General features: G+C 45.1%; 1 long non-coding RNA gene across 1 annotated transcript; it reads left to right on the forward strand.

Moving 5' to 3' along the window:
* Window positions 1-80: 80 nt before the first annotated feature.
* LOC146834759 (uncharacterized) lies at window positions 81-18,786 on the forward strand. The gene is made up of 5 exons (XR_014960650.1): window positions 81-222; window positions 17,784-17,889; window positions 17,984-18,099; window positions 18,194-18,289; window positions 18,654-18,786. It is a non-coding gene; the product is annotated as an uncharacterized LOC146834759 (long non-coding RNA).
* The last annotated feature ends 5,641 nt before the right edge of the window (window positions 18,787-24,427 follow it).

Consider the following 24,427-nt stretch of genomic DNA (forward strand, 5'->3'; position numbering starts at 1 on the left):
CTCGGAGACACGCTGCGTCGGCAGATAGTCTTCGGGTTCAGTGGGGGAGCAGAGACGGGGGGTGGAGGAGGAGCAATAGAGAGACAGACAGATATCATGGGCGGCGAGAGTGAGAAAATAGAGGGGAGCAAGCCTGGCCTACAAAATAAGGAAAGCAGAGGATAGGACTTGGGTTGGCACTAAGAGCCCTTGCTTAAGCCAAACCCCCAAAATATTTGGAGGGTAAGTCATTCACCAAACATTATGTAAAATATGTTGAAATCTCTTGAAATTCAAAAACGTGTATTTCTATAACTTGTAAAAACTTTGCCATTAATACGTCACATTATATCATTGCACTGAGCCGTCTTAAAAATGATAATTTTTAAACAACGACTGAGAACCATTTTATGCCCCCGCCCTGAAAACAATGCCATTACTGCTATAAGAGGCAAGTCAGTTATGTGTGTGGTGTTTCAGGAAGTGGATCATCACATGTCCCTTTCCCCTGCAGGGGTTCTGACGGTAACCCCTCCCCCCGTCTGTCCCGATAGTCAAAACCCGTAATGTAGGGACAGGGGTATATAATAAACGGGTTCAGGGGCGTTGCTAGTAGATGTAGGAAGCTGGCTCTGTATATACTATACCAAAGTGAGGTATAGTGTGCACAGAGTCCAGTGGAATCCCGAAGGTAGGCAGAGGTAAACGTAGATACACCTTACTCTCTATTTGTGGTAGTGTGGATGAGAAGTAAGGCTTTATGAGAGGGTAGTGAAGCATTTGTTGTACACAATCAGCAACTGATGTCACACACTCCAAGACTGAACTCAGACCAATTTGACTTGTATAAAAATGTTATTTAGTTGTATTTATTTCCTAGAACCAAGCAAGCCTGGCACAGGTAAGTGTAAAAGGTACTTTTCAAGGCAGGTTGAACAATACAGGCAAGCTGAATAAAAATGACGTTGTTACCGGTTTGTAAATGCTTTCAATACAGTGGAAATTACTGTTAGATTACTTTGAATTATTTTGCAGATTACTTTTTCGATGACTTTTTCTATTCTGTGTGATGCACCTAGATATCACAGTGGATAGAGAAAGGGTAAGTAAGCAATTTTTAGTTCTTTGCAGTTTTTCAAAGTTCCACACAAAAACCAACTCCATACGTAGAACATTTTTCACAGAAAAACACTCAATGTATTCCTATGGAGTGACATGAAGTTATTGGTAAACAGGTATGTGCTTTGTAGAGGGAGTTGGTATTCTGGGGTTAGAACAAGGGTTCCCACCGGGTCAAGGATGCACTCTTGTTACACCCTCAGCAGCACTAGGGCAACCGGTTGCAGAGTGCTGAGGCCCAATGTTATCCAATGGAGGATAGGGGGTCTCCGGTGTAAGAAAGTGGCTCTGTATATGTTGCACCAAGGTAAGGTACAGTGTGTACAGAGTCCATAGTCCCCAGAGGTTTGTCAGAGGCTAAAGTTAGATATAACCTTACTCTCTAAAGTGGTAGCTTGGTCGAGCAGTAAGGCTGTATCAGAGGACAGTGTAAAGCATTTGTTGTACACAGTCAGCAAATGGTCTCACACACTCAAGAACTGAACTCTAGGACAATTGTTTTGTATCTCTGAAATGCTGTAGTTGAATACTTTCAATAAGCAATAGACTTTTAAATGCAATAGTTACAGTTGTTGCAATAGGCAACACAAGTTAAACACAATTATAACATTGAGCTCAATGGGAATTTTTAAGTAAAGGCAATATCAATTACTTTGCATAGGTTTTTCTTACTCAGGGCTGGATCCTGGATTCAGCCCTGGTGCATCTCCTGTAAACAGTTGAAAGAAATCGTTTTTGTTACACAGGCGATTTTAAAGGAATATTTGTATGTTTCAAAAATCGACAATTAAGAAGAATTTCTGGCAAAAAACAGGAAATGTTATCCTATGGAGGAAAGTTTGGTTATCGGAAAATCCCAGTTTTAATTTCTTTTCAGGGTCAGTGCTGGGCACCAAGATCCAGCACTGGGATCTCTCCTGTTAACAGGTGAGTAATTTTGTTTTCGTTGATCTGGTGATTTTTAGTGAATATTCTAAAGTTTCAAAACTCGACACTTAAAAGAATTTCCAAGTGGAAACCAGTCAATGTTACCCTATGGAGAAAATGTAGGTTATCGGCTTTCAGGTAAGTACTCGACTGGCAGAGTTAAGGTTCTGGGCATAGACTCAGGGGTCTCCCAGGGTCAGGTAGGTACAGTTGTTACACCCTCAGCGGCACAGGGGCAGCTGGGTGCAGAGAGAGTATGCCCAATGTTAGCCTATGGAGTGCAGGGGGCCTTTGGTTGGTGGCTGCTAGCAGGCAGGCCACGCGGCTGTGGGAGCTGGGCTCCTGGTCACTTACACAGGGCAAGTGGGGAAGTAGTTTAGGACAGATGCTGCACTTCCAGGGGCACTCGGGCGGCTGGGTGCAGGGTGCTTTTGAGCCGTCGGGTGCTCAATGTATTTCAATGGAGAAGCTGCAAGATGAACAAAGGCTGCAAGCTCGGGGACGGAGATTCTTCAGGTGCGACCACCACTTCGAGAGGTAAGTTGGGAAGCTGTAGGTTAGATAGGCACCCAGGAGCTGGACGTTGGGTGCAGGGGTGTCTCTTGGCATCGGGAAATCTTACCCTCTGCTGGTCGCCGTTGGGGGGGGGGTCCCTGGATTTGAGGCTGCAGGCGTCTTCAGGAGCGTCGAGGAGGGTCCTTGGATGCTGGATTCTTGGTCACAGCCGCCGGGGGGACGTCCTCGTGGTCTTTGTTCACTCAGGCACAGACCGGGCTCGGCGGGTGCAGAGTGTGCTGGATTTGTGGTTCCTGGCTGGCACCAGGGGTTGTTGCTGTTTGAGCAGAACCACTGCTCATGGGAGTCCCAGTCTTTAGATGAGCAAGGCAGTCAGGTCCTCTGGGGTTTTCGAGGTTGCTGACCACTGGAGACACCGGGGTTTAGCAGGAGCAGGTTCGAGGGTTGACAGGCCTGTAAGGCTGGGGCCAAGTCAGTTGGTGTCGTCCTCTTGTTAGCAGCTGCACGGCAGGTCTTATTTCTTCTTCTTCTTGTTTTGGAATCGGGATCTGAGGAAGGAAGGTTCAGGGTGCCCCTGAATACTAAATTTAGGGGCGTTACAGGTAGGTAAAGGTCAGGGACCAATGAGTCCATTCCCTGGGGTGGGTACACCCCCAATCCTGCCACTCTCCAGTGGGAGGGGGGCAGGAGCCTAGCCCTGATTGGGTAGGGCTCCCCATCCTCAAGATGGCGAGAGCCCGGAGTTGTGCTTCACCTCACCTCACCTCCCCCTCCTGAGGGGTGGGGTTGGCAGAGGCTGGCACTCCCCCTTTCCTCACTTGGGTTTTCCTGCCGGTCTACCCGCCAGAGTGGGGGTCAGAACCGGTGGGGGCCAGTTGCTGAGTACAGCAAGTGGCCTGGAGAAGCTCACAAAGGTGGCATGCCTTTGAAGATTCCCCTGCCCATCCTGGGGGAGGAGACCTAGCACCTCGGCAAGGATGTGCATTGTTGCAGGCCCACAAGAGCGGATGGCTCTCTACCCAGGGGTCCAGCAACATGTCTGCTGGGTGGCAGCCTAGGCAGCCTCTCAGTCAGGACGCCGGTTGTTGGTTAGTTTCAGGGGGCATCTCTAAGATGCCCTCTGTTGTGTATTTTACATTAAATCCCACACTGGCATCATTGTGGGTTTAATGTGCTGAGAGGTTTGATACCAAACTTCTCAGTCTTCAGTGCAGCCATCATGGTGCTGTGGAGTTCGTAATGTCGACCTCCCAGCACAATATACTCTTAATGGCATTACTGAACTTACAGTGTCTAGTAATTGGTCTAGACACTGTAGGGGTACAGGGCTCATGCAGCTGTACCCTCACCACTGGAATAGTGCACCGAGCTAGAGGGGTGGCTGACCTATGCCAGGGCAGTGGGTTGTAGGCATGTGTGCCATGTTGACTCTTTAGTTTGTTCTGCACCAAAACAATGCAATGGCAGTGTGTGTGTGTAAAGGTACAGGGCCTCTAAGGGTGGCACAATAAGTGCTGCAGCCCTTAGAGGCCTTTCCTGTCAGGGACTGTCCGGGACTATGTGGGGAACACAGTCAGGGACTTGGGCAAGGACTGGGAACTGGGTCGAAGACATACACAGAAAGAGGAGTACAGTGCTGCCCAGGATCACAAAGGAAGTCAGAGGAAAAAAGGGATCAAAAGGGGAAGCCTGTACAAGTGAACAAGATGGCTAAGACTCAAAGGATGGGCACTCAAGAGGCAATTTAGCATTCAGAATAACTACACCCAGGATGGACGTGCAGACATGTATCCACACTATAGTACCCCTTCCCACATCCATCAGGCCAATTTCTGCCTATTAAGGAACAACAATGTGAGGCTTTATTTGCACAGTTCAAGTAGCGATGTATTAGGCAGCATTTATTCAGTAATATAAATTGTTTTAGCATTTAATGTGCAATTATTTATTATTCAATGCATTTTAGATTTTCAAAACATTTAGCATATTTGAATTATATGTTCATTCAAAGTGTTTTAATCTATATGCATTCTCTAATTCATTCAATTATGATACTGTGCTAACAAATTAGAGATGCAATGTTGTAATTTACAGCACTCACCCGTTCTGTGTATGAAAGATAATATAACTATGAACACAGCATTTGATAAATTAATGGCTGAATAGAAGAACTAGCGGATCGGAAGACAGACTTTGTGAAAGGTTGCAACATAGTATGCTGTCTCTGTTCATTATTCACGTGACACGGGGGAAATGACACAATGCAAAATAAAAACTGTAAGCGGACTGCGTTTCTGCATGTGATCAAGGGCACTCTGTTGCCTGAAACGCGTCATCCGGCTTGGTGAATAAAGATTTGTTTCTGCATGCATTTTGGAGTCCGTGACTCTCTTTTCGCCGGTTGGAAGTGGGGAGAGCCAGCACTTTGGTCAATTTGAATACGGAAATAGATTGATTCCGTTAACGGACCCCCTCCCTGCAAGCAGGCAGCAGCCCACAACCAGGTCTTCTACGAGGACCCCAAAAGGATTATTGGCGACTACCCCGTATTGCAGCCAATTGGACTACCGACTACGGAGACGGAGGTGACAGGGTCGGAGGACCCGCCAACAACGTATTCATAAGCGGTGAGTGTCCATCGGATTTGTGTAGGTAGGGAGGTGTGGTGTACAAGGAAACGCCAGTAGCCTAACTAATAAGGCTTGGCATTCACAGATAGCCAAGTATGTCAGCGGAAGTTGTCCGAGAGAGAGAAGCAGCAGCAGATGAACTGTTTAGAAACTTACCTAATGTCCCAACAACGGAAGAAAACATGCAAGCAAGTGCCAACACTGGCAGCAAGACAATAATGCAAAAGTTCTTTTGAAAAAACTAGAAAAATGTATGAGGTCTGAAGTAACTAAATGGTGGGAAAACAAATCTCTAATCAAATACGAGGAAGCAGGGTGAGTGCCGCTTGGGCTAAGGATCCTTTTGGCACCCATTTTCGAAAACCCCAATCCGAGTATGCTTAAAGAAGGGGGAAAAAGTAACCTCGCTGCATCAATGAATCTTGTTTGCATTCTTATCAAATATGCTGAGTCGGATCGTCTTCAACTGATAAAAGAAATAGATAAAATAAATGAGGAACTAACCAAGTTAGAGCCTAATGATTATATTACCAAAACTAGACAAGAAATACAAGGACGCCTCAAAAAACAAGAAGAAAAAAATTAAACTACGCAAAGTATATAAATTTGCGTGAGATTTAGCAGATTATGAACAGGGCTAGATCTACACATTTGCCCGCAAATACGCCAATGCCAAGAAACAAAAAATCAATGCAGAAACTACAAAAGGCACGGAGACCACAATGCAGCATGAAGCAGGAACGTCTAAGGATTCGCTGTCAGTCTCCAACGGGATTTCTCTGAGCAGCGATACCGGTTTGGAATGTGGTAGTGTGCACACAATCAGTGCAACAATGGAAGACAGACGACTCAGCCTAGGAGAAGAGGTTGATATTTTAGTCGCGGACCGGCGAAACACCCTGAGACCACGGAAACAAGGGCAGCAATCAAAAAATGTAGGAATGCAAAAAGGAGAGAAAGACGCACAAAATCCAAATCCAAAACCGAAAAGAAGATACTGGCGCAAATAAACAATATGGAAGACAAAACCATTGTCAATCTATCTACAATGGTACTAACAACTGCGGAGAAAAGACTGCTTAGTCTGGGGCTGTCCTACTGTCCACCAAATGATTTCAACTATGCGCAAACAAGAATTGATTTGTTCAGCTATATCCGCAAATTAAAACTCAGAAAGTTTTTCACTATTAAAAATGGTTTGGAAGTAAATCGGTTGGAAAAATAGAAAGAACAAAGCAGTAAGAGCAATCTGCAAGTTTCAGATATTTCATTATTATTCACCCCATATGAACTTAATGCTGAAACGGATAAGGAAAATGAGCCATTTACATCAGCAGGCTCAACACAAGAACAGCTCCAGCTATTGGTAGTAGCCCTTTTAAAATTAAATCCACGTTCATACCAGCAATGCCCAAAGATGCAATTGATATATTCCACGAGACAGTAACTGAGGAAATGAAAAAGTTACACTATCGAGTTAACCACAAAAAGCGGAAAAAGAACTATAGAGAAAGTGAATACATTAAATTGATTAGCAAACTCAGTAAGAATCATGAGGTGGTCGTCACAAAAGCAGACAAAGGTAGCAATATAATAATATGGCCTAAAGCAGACTATGTCAATGAAGCACAAAGACAACTGTCAGATCAAGGGTGCTATGCCAAATCCAATTGGAAAGAATACAATAAAGCTAAAGAATCTCTGGAAAAAGTTACATCAATTTAAACCAGATGGTTTGATAAATTTTGGAGGAATACAAATTCTTATGGGTGGAGCATCCAGTGGTTCCAATAATACATTTCATCCCCAAGATACATAAAAATACCACTCCTGTCCCAGGACGGCCAATAATATCAGCCATAAACAGCATGGGGGAACATATATCCCAATATGTGGATTACTTTTTACAAGGACAGGTTAAAGATCTTCCCACATACGTAAAGGACACCGGAGATTTTTAAGCAAGATCAAAAACATCCAATGGGATGAAGACATGATTTTTATAACTTTAGACATTGAGTCGCTATACACTTGCATAGAACATCATACAGGACTGACGGCGATCAACTATTTTTTAGACACCAGACCAGCAGAATGCTATAACCACAACAAAATGCTGATGGACTGTATATCATGGTGCCTCAACAATAACTATTTCATGTTCAGTACAGATCTGTATAGACAATTGCGGGTTGTTGCCATGGGAGGCCTGCTTCTCACCTAGCTATGCCTGCCTGGTGGTAGGCTGGTGGGAGGAGCAGGCTGTCATGGCTTTACACTCAGAGATGTATGCCAGACATGTCAAATACTGGTTTAGATACATTGACGATGTTTTTATAGTATGGCAAGGAAATGTAGAAAGTGTGAATATATTTATCAACAATATCAATGCAAATTCTGCTAATCTTAAATTCGCTTCTCATATAAGTACAGAAAGCACTGAATTTCTAGATGTGAGAGTTTTTATCAAAAATGGACACATATCCACTACCCTACACAGAAAGGCTACAGCAGGAAATTCTACACTCCATGCTGACAGTAAACATCCACAGCATCTAGGAAGGAGTATACCATATGGGGAACTCCTTAGAATTAAAAGAATATGCAGCACTGAACTAGAAAGATGCACACAGGAGGCAATAATGAGATTCAAACAAAGGGGGTATAGCGACTCAGTTCTTAAGTAAGCGTTAGAAAAAGTGACGTTAAAATAAGGAGATTCTCTGTTAGAAACAAAGAGTGATACCAGAGAGGAATCACAGGATACTAACGCACCTAGACTAATCTTCACATATAATCAGCAGGAAAGACAAATTAAGTCTATAATCAAACGCAACTGGCCCATCATTCTTACAGATGCGGTGCTGGCGCCAAATCTATCAGACAATCCTACAATCACTTTTAGGAAGGGCGTCTCTATGAGGTCCCAACTAGAGAAAACTAGCCCTGAGGTCCATTCTGGCAAAATGTGGCTACAGCCAAGACAGGGTTTCTTCAAGTGTTCAACTTGTAGAGCTTGCAAATTTGGAGAAAACACCACCAAGTACATGACCCCCTTCAGTCCCAATGCCAGAATGATCAAAGGCAACTACAATTGCAGAACGGAATTTGCTGTTTGTCTTGACGTGCACCTGTGGTTTCAGGTATGTTGGCAGCACAAAGCTACAAGTGCATGTCAGGATATTACAGCACCTGCGAGCAATTGTCAACCATGACACAACGTCCCAAATTAAGGAGCTGAGCAAATTCTCTTGTTTTTCAATTTTATTGACTGTTTGAATTGAATTCCATGTGGAAATATTTTATGAAAATACTTAAAAATGATATACAATTGACACTTAAAAAAAATATTATATGAATGTTTTGTAAAAAAATAAAACAATAAAAAGATGAAAAAGAAATTTGATTCTGCAATGTAATATTGCTTTGGGGAATGTCTATATGTGAGTGACAACCATTGTAAAATTGGAAAGGTCAGACAAGAGGTCTTTTTCTATGTATTTATCTTCTCCCCTCCTCTTAGGCCTAAAATTAACTAGGGGATCCCTATTTTGCACATATAGACTTTTTGGCGGTTTTTACCGCAGGTTCATTTGTGTCTGCTAAGTTATATTGGCGCTTTGATATAGCCCAGCATCATCTACCACTTCTGAAACTGTCTAGTGGACTTTGTCCTATGTAGAGTTTCCTTCTTTTACTTTCTTTTTCCTTTTACTGTTTCTATACTATGGAGGGCCTTAAAACCTTTGGTTTCTCGGATGATTATTTCGCAACTATGATTGGACAAATAGCAGGTAGTAACAATACAAGCATAGGCACAGTAACAATAGTGAATGGACCAAACTACTAAATTTAAGAAAAAAAGCTAAAAGGATGGAGTCCCATGCCTTTTTTTATGCTAGAATATCTCAAGGCAGGAACAATACCATCTGGCCTAAAAGTCAGAAATGTACCGGCATTATTTGTGGAAGTGCGCAAATTTCATTGCTAACCGTTGCTCCAGAGATTGGATGCTACTTATTGTTGAAACGGTACGAGAAATGATAGTGATCCTCAATCAGGAAAATGTTGACTAAGAAGACAAACTCAAGGCAAGTTCAGCCCTGGATGATGCAAAAGCAAAGTTGCTAAGCATAAACCAGGAGATACAGGAATTTGAAGAATACCTCATAAAGAAAAAAACAGATAAACTCAGAAAAGATATAAGGTGGTTCTCACAAGAAAAGATATATCCTTATTTGGCTAGCAACTATTTTCAGGAAGGACCATCAGAACAAGACCAATATAATCCGCGACTGACCAGGCGAGGCAAAATAGTAACATTCTCAGATACTAATTGTGAGAAGTTGGCCTGGTATATGATGCTCACTAGTTAAAGTGATCACCTTGTACCATGCCAAGCAACCCTTATGGTGTGGTTGTAAGTCAACCTTTTCGGACTAGCTGCCCTAGTGGTAGCGTAGGCTAAGCAGTCTTTGAGGCTAAACCCGTGAAGCGTGTTAAGCCAGCTGTTTTACCAAATGCAACCCCCTTTTATACCAATGAAAGGACACCACACAGATATATATTCAAAATATATATGTATTTATTTCTCAAAGTAACCCCTAGTCTCTTTATGAGCACAGGAGCACAAATCGTCAAACAAGATTACAGTAGAATACACAGAAGTTGCACTTTATATGGATAGGCCCTGGTGGCCACTCGAACCATATACTAAAATAGTGGTATAAGTACCACGAACAGAAAAGGGAAAAGGCCTAGGGCCTCTAGAATCGCTGGGCCTACAAGGAGCTAACGTCAGTTAGTGACCAGGAGGTCCACGGGTGGCGTGTGCAGAGCAAATAGTCACACGCGTGCTCCCATAGGTTTCAATGGGTGCGTAAAAAGTACAAAGTTACTGCAAAAAGGATCTTCCGGATGGACTAGGAACTCAAGATTTGGAACACAGGCACTAGAGATGTAATACTACACTTGGGCACAGGTGTGCCAGCTTTACCTCACCCACAGGAAGCGGGTGCATAGGCCTCGAAGTGCGTCGGGTTTCTTCTATCTGTTCTGTGAAGCCTGAAGACAAAGATGCTGCAGGCGGTCGGTCCGGGAGAGATGCAGTGGATCCAAGAGTGGATCGGAGATGTTGAAGACCTGTAAGCAGAGGGGACAGTGTTCACAGTCACTAGCCAGTGACCAGCGTGGCACCAGGTGGGTACCAGGCGATGTCGGGTGCAAACAGGAAGAAAGGTGTAGCTTTTCTCTGCAGCCACGTGGTCCCTGGAGGTCGACGACGTCCAGGAGTCGGTTCACGAGCTGTCCCACGCAGGCTCTCGCTGTCGGCGGTGTCGGCGACTTGATCGAAGCAAACAAGCCTTGGCAAAAGCAATTGTTGAAGGAGATGAAATAAGCTGATGGTTCTGACCAGCAAGGTCAGAAGGACTGCTCCTTTGGAGGGGAGCAAGGGCCAGTCTGGAGCAACCAGACCAGCGGTGTATTTCTTGAAGTTCGTCGCCAAGATGGCTACTAGCCAGCGGGCCAGCAACCGGTTAGGCGCGTCGAGTGGCAAAATGCAGAAGGGCCCCACGCAGATCGTGGAGATGCTGGAGGGCTCACCTTTGGTGCAGATGCTGCTCGGGTGTTGGGCTTCTCAGATCCCAAAGCACAACTTGGAGGGAGCCTCGGTTGTTGCACTTGTCAGCTTGTCGTAGTCGTTCCAAGATGGCTGGCTCCACGTGTCTCGGTGCCTCCACGGGTCTCTTCTTTTCAGGGACTGTGGATCGGGCGGTGAGAGGTCTGGAGGTCCAGGTCTTGTCAGTCTCTGGGCTCGGGCTCCGGCGGGAGGCGGCGGCAAAGCAGACGTTGATTCGCTGGATGGTGCTTGCGTTAGCAAGGTGGTCACTCCCTGACCACAGGGGAGATTGGCTTCAGTCCTCTGTGCAGCAGAGCGTCGAAGTTCCCGTCTTCTTCTTAGTGTTAAGTTGATTCCAGGATGTCTGAAGTCTTAGGACACAGCTCCTACCTTTAAGCGGATTCTAGGGGCCGGACTACCTGCTAGGTCCCTCCCTATGGGTGGGACCAGGAAGGGGGGTGGTTACACCCCCAATCCTTTGTCCAGCTCGCCCCAGGCCCGGGACTGGTGTGCCCCAGGACCGGTTTGAACTGGCATATGCACCGAGGTTCCTTGTGAGCCACAGGCATGTCTGGTTTCTTTCAAGCCCTACCTGACCAATACACAAAATCCTGTCTGGGGTGGTGCACGCACCTCCCCTGGCAGGAAACCCTTTGTCCACACCTCCCAAGCTGGAAGGACTCCCAGCAGCAGGAGGGCAGACTTGTGTCTGTGGTGGCAGCATCCATTTTGTGGAGCTGAGGCTATGTCTGATTTTACCCGGGTTTCAGGTACTGTACATGTCGTGTCCCTCTAGAAGGGTGGAATGCTAACCCCGTCGCCAGAATTGGCGAGGGGTTAGTATTCCAATTTGTATGACACCTTACTCGACATGTTTTGATAAAGCCAAACCAAAGATAGCATTTAACCGCGAGGTTCATAATGCACTTAAGAGTATATGGTATGACGATATCTGGAAACAGTAGAAGGAAGTTGTTCCGACCACTGCAGACAGGCTCAGCTCATGCCAGAGCACCATCTCACATGGAACCAAGCACTCTGCCTTCAGGATTGTTAAGGCCTGCCATAGGAGTGACTTATAGGTTACCAGGTGTCCCATTTAAGGTTAGGTATAGGTATACTACACCTAAGTAAGAGGTGATTACACCAACTTACCCCAGCTGAGTGATCAGCCAGTTGTGTCAGATTGTTAGGCCAAGCCTGGGGTGGCATAATACATGCTTCAGCCCCTGGCAGGCCTTGGGTACACCAATGCCCTGGGTACCTAGTGTACACTGGTACAGGAGCTGACAGGGTGATCCACTTCCAATTGGTTATGCACCTAGGGTGCATAGTTTTAATTTAGTAGAGAGAACAGCAGGCTGGGGGTCTGATTGGCAGGCCCACAGCCTCAATATGTCAAAAACCAGTGAAGCAAAAAGCAAAAATTTGGGGTGACCATAGGATAGCAGACCCTACTCTCCTACACTAATTCATCTGATTCAGATTTTAAAGGACCAGGGACAGGAGATGGATCCAGCTATAATGAAAGGAATTAGAGAGGACATTTTACCAATCAATACCAAAGAGCTCAGTCGCACTCTCCTTTTTTTATGAAGGGGCAGAGGGAGAACCAGAGCAAGATATTCGAGGCCAGAGAGAAACTTTTATCAACAGACAGAGCCTCTACATCCACAGCCTTGTATGCGCATGAGAAATCATCAGTATTGGAAGGCATAGGTCCATCATTTGACCATGATGACCAGATACCTATTTTCAATCTATCTGAGCATAAATTATCCTCAGAAGAGATCAAACTCCTCAGTAGAGGACTCTCCTTTGTCCCTAGCACTAGCTTAATCGGTTTCGTCTTAATCATGATATGTTCTCTTTTTTCGCAAAATAAGATTGGCGAAATATTTCTCATCAACAGTAACAAATGAACAAGATGTCAACCATTCAGGTTGCAAACTTCCATCTACCTTCACGCCCACTTTAGATATGGTGGGCCCTGAAGCGAATAGCTTTGAAAAGACTATCATCAAAGAACTTCAGAAAATAACCAAGTTCATTCCTAAACCAAATCCTAACTTGACTTTTACCGAAAGAGATGCACTAAAAACCTTGCAGAATAATCCGCACATTACAATTAAACCTTGCGATAAAGCAGGCGGAATTGTAGTAATGGACACAGTCAAATATACTGATAAAATCAATTCCATGTTACAAATACCAGAATATTATCAACAGTCTAACATGAGGGCTCTAGAACAGCTTAAAACATTGATAGACACCACCACTACTAAAGCCTTTGTTGATGGTCTTATCTGCCAGAAAGAATTAGACTTACTTAATAGAACTAATACAGTGACACCAGCGCTATATGGAGTTTCTAAAACGCATAAAAATACTTTGGATCCACCACTCAGACCAATAATATCTTCTATATATTCATGTACAGAACCGTTGTCAAAGTATGTTGACGCTTTTTTATGTCCTCTAACCACCCAATACGCATCATATATCAAAGATACGGGTCATATGATAGCTACACTGGAACATAAACCTTTTAATCAAGATACACAACTGCTGTTAACCCTTGACATAGAGTCCTTATATACCAACATTCCCCAGGACCTGGCCATAGAGTCAGTGGCAGCTCTCTTGGCCAGGACTCCTGGGGATAGACCTGACATGTTTATTCTGGATTGTCTCAAGATCGTACTACAACATAACTATTTCGAATTTAAGCAGAACTTGTACCACCAGATCAAGGGGACTAGTATGGGGGCATCTTGTGCCCCAAGTGTAGCGAACATCTTTATGGGTGAGTTTGAGCGCAAACACATATTCCACGAGGTGGCCCCATTCTATGAAAACGTAGCCCATTGGCACCGCTTCATAGATGATATATTTTTCATCTGGACAGGTTCTGAGTCTGATCTTTTGGACTTCATATCATGGCTTAATTTGAGTGACAACAATCTTAAGTTTACTGGCAATCATTCAGCGGATAAAGTGGAATTTCTGGATATATGGATTATGGGCAAACATGGGCAACTAGAAGTTAGTCTGTTTAGAAAGCCCACAGCCAAAAATACCATCTTGGAACACAGTAGCTATCATCCATCATGCCAAAAAGATTCTATTCCCTTCGGAGAATTTTTAAGAATTAGGAGAAACTGCACCAACATCGCAGATTTCGTGACACACGCCAAAGAAATCCAGGAGCGTCACCTACTTAGAGGCTACCCAAGGAGACTAATACGCCAGTCACTAAAACGGGCTAAATATTACAACAGAGATGCCCTTATTAGTAACAGCCCCAAGGAAACTTCAGAGAAACTGGTCTGTGTGGTGGATCATTCTAGTATTAAATATAAAATCAAACAGATACTGGATAAAAACTGGAAAATTCTTAATATCAATGAAGAGACAAACCCAATACATAAACCAATAGTAGCATTTAGAAGAAATCCTAATTTAAAACATAAATTAGTGCACAGTAGGTTTGTATCCCAGAGCAAGACTAGACAAACTACCATGGACAGAATACCACCACCACTAGGTAATCACAGATGTGGCAATTGCCATGCCTGTGATTCTGCAATTGTTACTCAAACTTGGACATATGGAGAAAAGTCAGGTAAATTACAGCAGATGGCAAACTGCAGAAGCTCTAATGTCATCTATTAGATCCTATGTCCTTGTGGTTTGGGTTACATAGGGGAAACTTCAAGAGAATTTCGGACGAGATTCTCAGAACATAAATCCGCCATAAGAACTGGCAAACAACAGGCACCATTGGTCAGCCACTATCGAGATCCCCAACATATGGTAGCAGAAATGAAATGGCTTATCTTAGAAAAGGTTAAAATGATACCAGGAAAAGATCCAACGAAAACTAGGAAACAACGCAAAACATTTTGGATTTTCTGTCTTGACACTGTACATAAAGGCCTGAATGAGGAAATCATCTGTCTAGTTACAGGATCATTCACAGTGGTTTGCTATTGGCATTATTTGCCATAGCCCTATCTATTATTTGCAAATAATAGATTCTGAATAAAACACATTTGTAGTGCAGTATTCATCATCACCAATAAGGGCGATATCTTTTCCTCAATTTGTGTTTTAATTGATGTTGATGGCCAACAGTATTAGACATTGTATAAAGCCTGTGACAAGATCAGCTGGACCAACTTGTTGGACCGACTGGTAGCTTCACAATCAAAATCAAATAATTTCCCCCTTCCTTAGGTGTTTGTATCTATTTGACTGAAAACATTACTCACTACCGTTTGCTCATTTCCTAGGCACTATGGATTTTTACTAGAGTGCCACACATCGTTTTGGTGCATACATCTCAAACTCATGAAAAATTTATTTCAACCTGATGGAGGACATTAGTACGAGATGTCCATTGAATTGTTAGTGTGCCCAATTCGGTATTATTATAACTATACAGGTTTACATTATATTCACTACATCTATAATAACTTGAGTATGGTTCGTATGTACAATCATTTTAAGATGGCGACCACAGCAGTATCTCACTGCATGCCATTTGCGCATTCACGTCTATTATTACATCGTAAGTGCAATGTAGATACACGCACAAAAACATATACGGGTTATCTCATGCACATTCGAACAATTTTTCCACCAATTATGGCCCATTATTGGCTAGCTTTTATATTTAGGTAAGATCAAGAAAAATCAACCTATAATTATTTGAGGCACCTATACGAAGTTCCTAGACCCATTATAATTGGACACATGGACTATACCGTGTACCATTCTAAGATGGCGACCATAGTAACAGCCCCTCGCATGTTGTTTATGTGTCGATAACTATGATTACATCGCGAGCGTGACGCAGATGCACGCAATTTCACCATATAAAAAACACACGTGTGATAGTTTTTTGGCCCCTTCGAACTGGCGCGACTTGGATGGCGTTACTTTTGTAAGCTACTGGGTAAGGAAATTAGCAGCCACAGCAATTTTTCTAGTTTATAATGTAAATCTTTTATCCCGCTTTCTTTATGAGATACAGTTTTCTTCTTCACCAGGCCCAACTGTTGGCAAGACATCAGTATATAGAAGTAACTGTTTTCTTACATAAATTTAAGTCATTGGTATGTTTATGATAATTAAGTCGCCATAAGTGGAAAGGACAGCATAAGGCTACTTCTGTAATAAGACAACTATATTCAATTTTAAGGCGGTTTGTCTTGGATTACTCCAAGATGGCAACCGCTTAAGATATTCGTACAATAGAAGCCCGTGCACCGATAGATATAACATCGCGAGTGCTACTAAGACGCATGTTACAGTGAATTACAAAGAACAAATGCGGCCTTGCTCGTGCCTCTAGTTTAGGTTATATCTGGATGTATATTTGAAACACCTAACTGTTCCTGATAGATCTGAGGCTAGCACCATATCATTCATGACATGCAACAAGAAATTAATATAACATCTGTACCAGCAAAAAAAAGGGGGCTAATGATTGCTGTGGCACTAAGAAATCTTAAGAACAACATCTCCGGCCCAAACCTCCTTCTTTTAATCAGAGTGATCCAGGCAAAACTTCTACCGTCGATAACTTATGGAAGCGAAGCTATGAGAGGGAGAGACGCAGGTACACTGGACCACACAATAACAAAAGCAATTCGAATGATCTTTGGGCTTCCAAGTTATACATCCCCCGCACAACTGAGGCTGGAGTTCGGACTTCAAAGGCAAGAGCTTGCCCGTAGAGGGGCATTTATCAAAAGCTGGTTTAAAATTAAAAGGGGCCCGCCTGACTCACTAAACATGCATCTATGGGAAGAACTGAAGAACAAGGGGACATGCCCAGCCCGATACTATCTGGACAAATCACTTCACCAACTGGGACTGTATGAACTCTGGGAGTTACCAACAACGATCCCCAGCTTCAAAAAAATTGTAAATAAAGTGATAAAAAAAGAGTCTCTCATACAGGATAAAGCCGACTTGACAGGCCGTTCCCATGGCTGGTTCACCCTACAGACCTATAACACGGCCTTACCTCAAGCATACCTCCTCACTAGTTTCTCAAGAGCGACTAAAGAGAAATTCCTGAAACTCCGCTTAGGCATACTACCATCTGCATACCATATGCCACCTTGGCTACGTCCCCCGCTTCCTGCAATTTGTCGTCTCTGTGGAGAGGGGGAGGAGGACATAGTGCATTTATTGACAATCTGCAAAGCCCTAAAACCGTCCCGACGATCTCTGCTAAGATCCATCTTCAACATGAAAGCCATTCGAACCTGTAGGCAAGCAGTAAAAGCATCCTTCTCTGGTGAGGACGTCCAACTAAGCTGCCGGTTGGTGAAATTTATATCTATTGCAGAAATAACTATGAAAAAGGCAGGCCCCTTGGTCACAGACTGAATTACAGCTGAATTGCCTGTGGCGCCCTGAGCCAATCCACAGAAACTAACGCATGTACTGTTAGCCTACTTAGGAAACATAGCATTACTAGGACTAACACACTACGCAATCTCAGGACTATATAGCTGTCATAGAACGGTTAATTCAGCAAATGTTAAAGATTACTATATCTTGCATTCAAAATTGCAATTACTAGGTCCACATCCTGTGTTTTTCTTTTTTTCTCTTCTTTTTTTCTCTTTCTTTCTCTTTTTTTTTTTTTTCTCTTTACACCCGTAGTCTGATCAATAACGTCTATGAATTTCATGCTGAGATTTCTCCTATTTTTAATATGTCATTTTAACAATATTTTATTTTAAGTGTATGAAAATATGTATAGTACGATTGTAAAGGTTTTAATTAACTGTACAATAAATTAATCAATCTGTACCAGCAAGCGTGTATTCTAATATTGAACATTTTTCGGTAATTAACGTGTATGGAACTTCACTGATACCGAACCATACTTTTTTCTGGACATATGCCTATGCTTGTTATCTAGAACCAATCAAGCCTAAATGATCACTTACATGATCTTTCTATTACAGAATGAAATCTTACGAATTGAAATCCCTATAAATAGGACCCTCTATAGGAGAAAATAAGAAGTTTTCACCCATATTCCCTGTGGAATTATGTGTACAAATCATTTAGGTAAGATCTTTGTAGGAATCCAGAATAATCACCATCCTATGTCCTTCACATATTTGACTTTTCACAAAAATATTGTTGAAATTGTCTGTTACAGATGGAATCGTAATATCCTCATGGAAAGCGATGTCACATCCTTTTTAAAGAAAGAAAAAACTGGATGTTCAATCGGCTATGATGCATTGCTCCCTCTATAGGCTAATCAAATAGAGGGTAAGATATAACCATTTTGTCTCTCAACCTACTGTTGTTAAAAACACAGGATTATATATAGAAAACTAAGCCTCATTTTCATTTTTGACAACAGAATCATTTCCAAAGAGTATGTGCATTGGATGACACAAATCTGAAATACGGATCAGTCCTTTTTGAGCCAGAGAGAATCCTACGCTATATCACTCATGTAGGCACCTTTGCTAAAATATCCTCTCTTTTTTGATTCTGTGTCTGTCCCATTCTGAGAATTTATGGGTAATTTTTAAATCTGTTGTGATTATCACTGAGCACATTATTAAAATATTTGATTTTTGTACTGCACTTTTTTAAGAGCACATTCGGGTTACTTTAATCTTTGGTACTATATTTTTCTGTCTCCAGACATTTGAAGTATTTCTATCAGAGATGATAAGATGATGCTGTCCATACACATAAATTCTTTGTTGTATGGGCTTTATTTAATCACGAGCACTAATATGCAAAGTTATAATAAAAAAAACTTTTAATTGACATTCCCCAGTTTTATATGATTTATTATTACATCATTTCAGAGAACCCCCGTTTTTGCCGCACAGATGATAAAGAAATTCTTTTATTCTTGGTCCTGAAGAAGGAGACACGAAATTTGTATTTAGTCTCCGAAACGTGCATAGACCAGTGATTACACATCAGGAGACCCACATAAGAATCAATTGTCAACATATTGAATAATACATTTTCTTGATTGTTCACTATAGACCCTTAGATCTATGGACTAAAAGTTAAGCAGGATCTTATCTCAGATGTGTATTTCAGTAATTGTCTTATGTGGTGTGACTGATGGTATGTATGAGTTGAATGACAGGTGAGAATGATAGGGTGATGGTGTTTTTCTATAGGGGTATTTCAAATGTGTTTTTGTCAAAAGTGAGTTTCTCTAAAGTGTTTTCCTAAATTAAGGAGCTGAGCAAAGACTCTTTTTTCAATTTTATTGACTGTTTGAATTTAATTCCATGTGGAAATATTTTTATGAAAATACTTAAAAATTATATACAATTAACACTTAAAAAATATTATATGAATGTTTTGTAAAAAAAAAAACAATAAAAAGATGAAAAAGAAATTTGATTCTGCAATGTAATATTGCTTTGGGGAATGTCTATATGTGAGTGACTACCATTGTAAAATTGGAAAGGTCAGACAAGAGGTCTTTTTCTATGTATTTACTTTCTCCCCTCCTCTTTGGCCTAAAATTAACTAGGGGATCCCTAGTTTGCACATATAGACAACGTACCCAGTTGCCAGACACTTTAAGCAGGCACATAATAATGACCTCAAATGCCTTAAATATTATGTGATCACAGCGGTACCCAAACCTCGCAGAGAAGGCAATAGGGAGCGGTCTCTGCGCCAACTAGAGTCCCGCATGATCCTCGAATTAGACAGCAGATTCCCTAAAGGGCTTAATAATACGGAGGATCTTCACAATTTCCTGTAAAATGTATCTGCAAGAAGTACACCAATGATATGTTAACCCACATTTTTTACATGCTCAAGGTACATGTATATTAGGTAATTAATCTCAGAATATATGGATTAATTAATTCAGACACAATGAGATTATATATCTGTTCTCAGATGATAATCCATTTCATTGTTTTTAACCCACAGTCTAGTTGTTTTGTTTAGTTTTATTAGCACTAGCACTTTACTAGTTAGGTATGGCGTTTGCCTTACCATCCAGCACACAGAACTTTCTTTGGGCACTGACCTTTTACACTTTATATCCACTATGATCCGAGTTTTTAGTCTATTCCACCATTAGACATGTCTAAAACATTTAGCTGTGACACTACCTTTCATCTATTGGAAGACTATGATGTGAGTAGGGGGCTAAGTAAGAATCAGCATTTATGCAGCAACAGGAGTTTTTCTCCACACTTTAATACCGCTTCCCACATCCATCAGGCCAAATTCTGCCTACTAAGGAACAACAATGTGAGGCTTTACTTGCAATTTCAAGTAGCAATATATTAGGCAGCATTTATGCAGTCATATACATTGTTTTAACATTTAGGTGCCGATTCCGATCCTGTAAAACCCGGGTACGAATGGTCGTACGGAGCGTTTTCTCCGTACGACTCGTACCCGGGAAATCCTCCTTACAAACCAGCAAGTACGAATCGTACAGAAATACCATTTCCGTACGATTCCTACAAAAGTACGTGCGGTGAAAAAATACCCACAATTCCGATCCGGGACATCGCGTACGTGACGTCCGGACGGAGTCAGGCAGCGTTTTACGGACCAGCAAGTACGATTCGTGCCTATGTCACTCCGCATGGACCATTTTTTACGGCAGCCAAAAACTGCTGGGAAATTGAGGACGAAGCGAAGAAGGAGCACCGGTACGCGACGGACAGCCATGGACCCCATCCTACGTGTCATCCCGGCCCTCCTAGCCTACGACCTGGTGCACAGAAACCTCACGCAGACGCCGCAGAAGGTCAGAACAACACCCAGGGGCAAAGGGGGGGGTCATGGGCAGGAAACATAACCCCCACCCAAGTTAAATTGTAAATATGTCCTGTACAAACATGACCTCCTGGCTCCGGTCACTTCGGGGGGGGGGCGTGTCCACCACTCCCTACGTACCGTCACAACGGAAGTGGACGTGGACGCGTACCCATCACCACGACAATGGTGGTACGGACCATACCCACGCTGTTGGGGCGTGGGTACGGCCCATACCACCATTGGAGTGGTGATGGAGGTGTACGCGCCGTACCCACGCCGTGGGGGCGTGGGTACGGTCCGTACCACCATTGGAGTGGTGATGGAGGGGTACGCGCCGTACCCACGCTCTGAGGGCGTGGGTACGGCGCGTACCCCTCCATCACCACAACAATGGTGCTACGGGCCGTACCCACAGTGTGGGTACGGCGCGTACACCTCCATCACCACTCCAATGGTGGTACGGGCCGTACCCACGACCCCACAGCGTGGTTACGGCTCGTACCACCATTGGAGTGGTGATGGAGGGGTACGCGCCGTACCCACGCCCTCAGAGCGTGGGTACGGCCCGTACCACCATTGGATTGGTGATGGAGGGGCACGCGCCATACCCACGCCCTCAGAGCGTGGGTACGGCCCGTACCACCATTGGAGTGGTGATGGAGGGGTACGCGCCGTACCCACGCCCTCAGAGCGTGGGTACGGCCCGTACCACCATTGGAGTGGTGATGGACGGGTACGCGCCGTACCCACGCCCTCAGAGCGTGGGTACGGCCCGTACACCCTATGAATGCGGGGTTAGGGTCCGTCCCACCCGTACCCCTACGGCACCAGTACAGAATGGATACAAGGCGTACACACGCCACGAATGTTGGCATAGGGCCTGGTGCAGCATATAAGCAGTATATTGGTGTGTGTGTATGCACAGGACAGCAGTGTACTGCACCAAGGGGGCGGGTGGGTGGGTGGCTGCAGAGGACTCCCAGCAGTGGACAGAGACATGGGGGTGGGTGACCAGGACTCCCAGCAGTGGACAGAGACATGGGGAAGGGTGCAGAGGCCTCCCAGCAGTGCCCAGACATATGAGGGGTGGGTGCATATCACTCCCAGCAGTGCCCAGACATATGAGGGGTGGGTGCATATCACTCCCAGCAGTGCCCAGACATATGAGGGGTGGGTGCAGAGGCCTCCCAGCAGTGCCCAGATGTTGGAGCCGGCCTTGTGGCGTGGTCCTGTTCCCCCTCGCTAAGCCGCACGAGGTCCCATGCACCTCGGGGCTCCTCCATTTTGGATTGTACGTGACTCTACGTAACCACCTACGTGACCCCGCTCCACCCGGCCTCGGTCCCAGCGAGGCCCGACATTGGGGCGCCAACCCCTGGCCAGGGGAATACCACGTGAACACCTCCCCACTCCCGGCGGAGGGCAGTATCGATGGGACCCCCAACCGTCCTTCCACACCTAGGTGCGATCGCCCCACAGCTCTCTTGGGCCTGGCGCCTCTCCTGCTGGGCGTCTGGCCGCTCCCGACCCGGCCTCTCCGCCCCCCCGGGCGCAAGGGTCCGGACATCAAAGGGCTCCAGACCTATATCTGGGGCGACCCGGCAACAAGACGGCAGTTGTATCCCGGAGTCAAGAGCCCTGCTGATCGGATCGCGGCTGACCCTACGGAGAAAGACTCATCCTGAAACCACACTCTGAGCCCTGCTGACGACGTCGCGGCTCCATCGTGCTTAAAAGACCTTCACGACCCTTTGGGGCCCTGCTGACGCTGTCGCGGCCCGACCTTGTTGAACGTACCATCAGAGCCCAGCTGACCTCGTCGCGGCTCGACCGAAGCGGACCTACCACCGGAGCCCTGCTGACTGTGTCGCGGCTCGACCCAAGCGGAACTACCACCCGAGCCCTGCAGACACCGTCGCGGCTCCCCACGTCCGAGCTGCTTTGAGACCAGCACGCCAGGTCTGGCGCAGAGCCTCCCCGTACCAGGCTGGTACTAAGACTGTCCCGCTACCCTACCCCCACAAAGACATTGAGACTCTTCTGGATCACTCGATCCTCCTGTACATATATTGAATGTGCTACCATTGATAAAGTACCAAGATAAGCAACTGATACGGAGTCCTGTGTAGTGGTGTTACTGGGCCTGGTACGATCACAGGAGAAGGACCTCTTCTAGGAGGCTTCTCGGCGGCGCTCGGCTATAACTTTGCGGTAGGAAGGTTGCCCGGAGTAGTCCCCCCGACTCCCCGGTGGTCCTCCCTCCAACACCAGACATATGAGGGGTGGGTGCATATCACTCCCAGCAGTGCCCAGACATATGAGGGGTGGGTGCAGAGGCCTCCCAGCAGTGCCCAGACATATGAGGGGTGGGTGCAGAGGCCTCCCAGCAGTGCCCAGACATATGAGGGGTGGGTGCATATCACTCCCAGCAGTTCCCAGACATATGAGGGGTGGGTGCATATCACTCCCAGCAGTGCCCAGACATATGAGGGGTGGGTGCAGAGGCCTCCCAGCAGTGCCCAGACATATGAGGGGTGGGTGCCTATCACTCCCAGCAGTGCCCAGACATATGAGGGGTGGGTGCAGAGGCCTCCCAGCAGTGCCCAAACATATGAGGGATGGGTGCATATCACTCCCAGCAGTGCCCAGACATATGAGGGGTGGGTGCAGAGGCCTCCCAGCAGTGCCCAGACATATGAGGGGTGGGTGCATATCACTCCCAGCAGTGCCCAGACATATGAGGGGTGGGTGCATATCACTCCCAGCAGTGCCCAGACATATGAGGGGTGGGTGCCGAGGCCTCCCAGCAGTGCCCAGACATATGGGGGGTGGGTGCATATCACTCCCAGCAGTGTCCAGACATATGAGGGGTGGGTGTAGAGGCCTCCCAGCAGTGCCCAGACATATGAGGGGTGGGTGCAGAGGACACCCAGCAGTGCCCAGACATATGAGGAGTGGGTTCAGAGGCCTCCCAGCAGTGCCCAGACATATGAGGGGTGGGTGCAGAGGCCTCCCAGCAGTGCCCAGATGTAGGAGAGTAGGGTCTGCTATCCTATGGTCACCCCAAATTTTTGCTTTTTGCTTCACTGGTTTTTGACATATTGAGGCTGTGGGCCTGCCAATCAGACCCCCAGCCTGCTGTTCTCTCTACTAAATTCACACTATGCACCCTAGGTGCATAACCAATTGGAAGTGGATCACCCTGTGAGCCCCTGTACCAGTGTACACTAGGTACTCAGGGCATTGGTGTATCTAAGGCCTGCCAGGGGCTGAAGCATGTATTATGCCACCCCAGGCTTGGCCTAACAAATTTGACACAACTGGCTGATCACTCAGCTGGGGTAAGTTGGTGTAACCACCTCTTACTTAGGTGTAGTATACCTATACCTAACCTTAAGTGGGACACATGTTAACCTATAAGTCACTCCTATGGCAGGCCTTAACAATCCTGAAGGCAGAGTGCTTGGTTCCATGTGAGATGGTGCTCTGGCATGAGCTGAGCCTGTCTGCAGTGGTCGGAACAACTTCCTTCTACTGTTTCCAGATATCGTCATACCATATACTCTTAAGTGCATTATGAACCTCGCGGTTAAATGCTATCTTTGGTTTGGCTTTATCAAAACATGTCGAGTAAGGTGTCATACGAATTGGAATACTAACCCCTCGCCAATTCTGGCGACGGGGTTAGCATTCCACCCTTCCAGAGGGACACGACATGTACAGTACCTGAAACCCGGGTAAAATCAGACATAGCCTCAGCTCCACAAAATGGATGCTGCCACCACAGACACAAGTCTGCCCTCCTGCTGCTGGGAGTCCTTCCAGCTTG

Source organism: Triturus cristatus, chromosome 4_2, assembly GCF_964204655.1.
Source record: "Triturus cristatus chromosome 4_2, aTriCri1.1, whole genome shotgun sequence".
Lineage (NCBI taxonomy): Eukaryota > Metazoa > Chordata > Amphibia > Caudata > Salamandridae > Triturus > Triturus cristatus.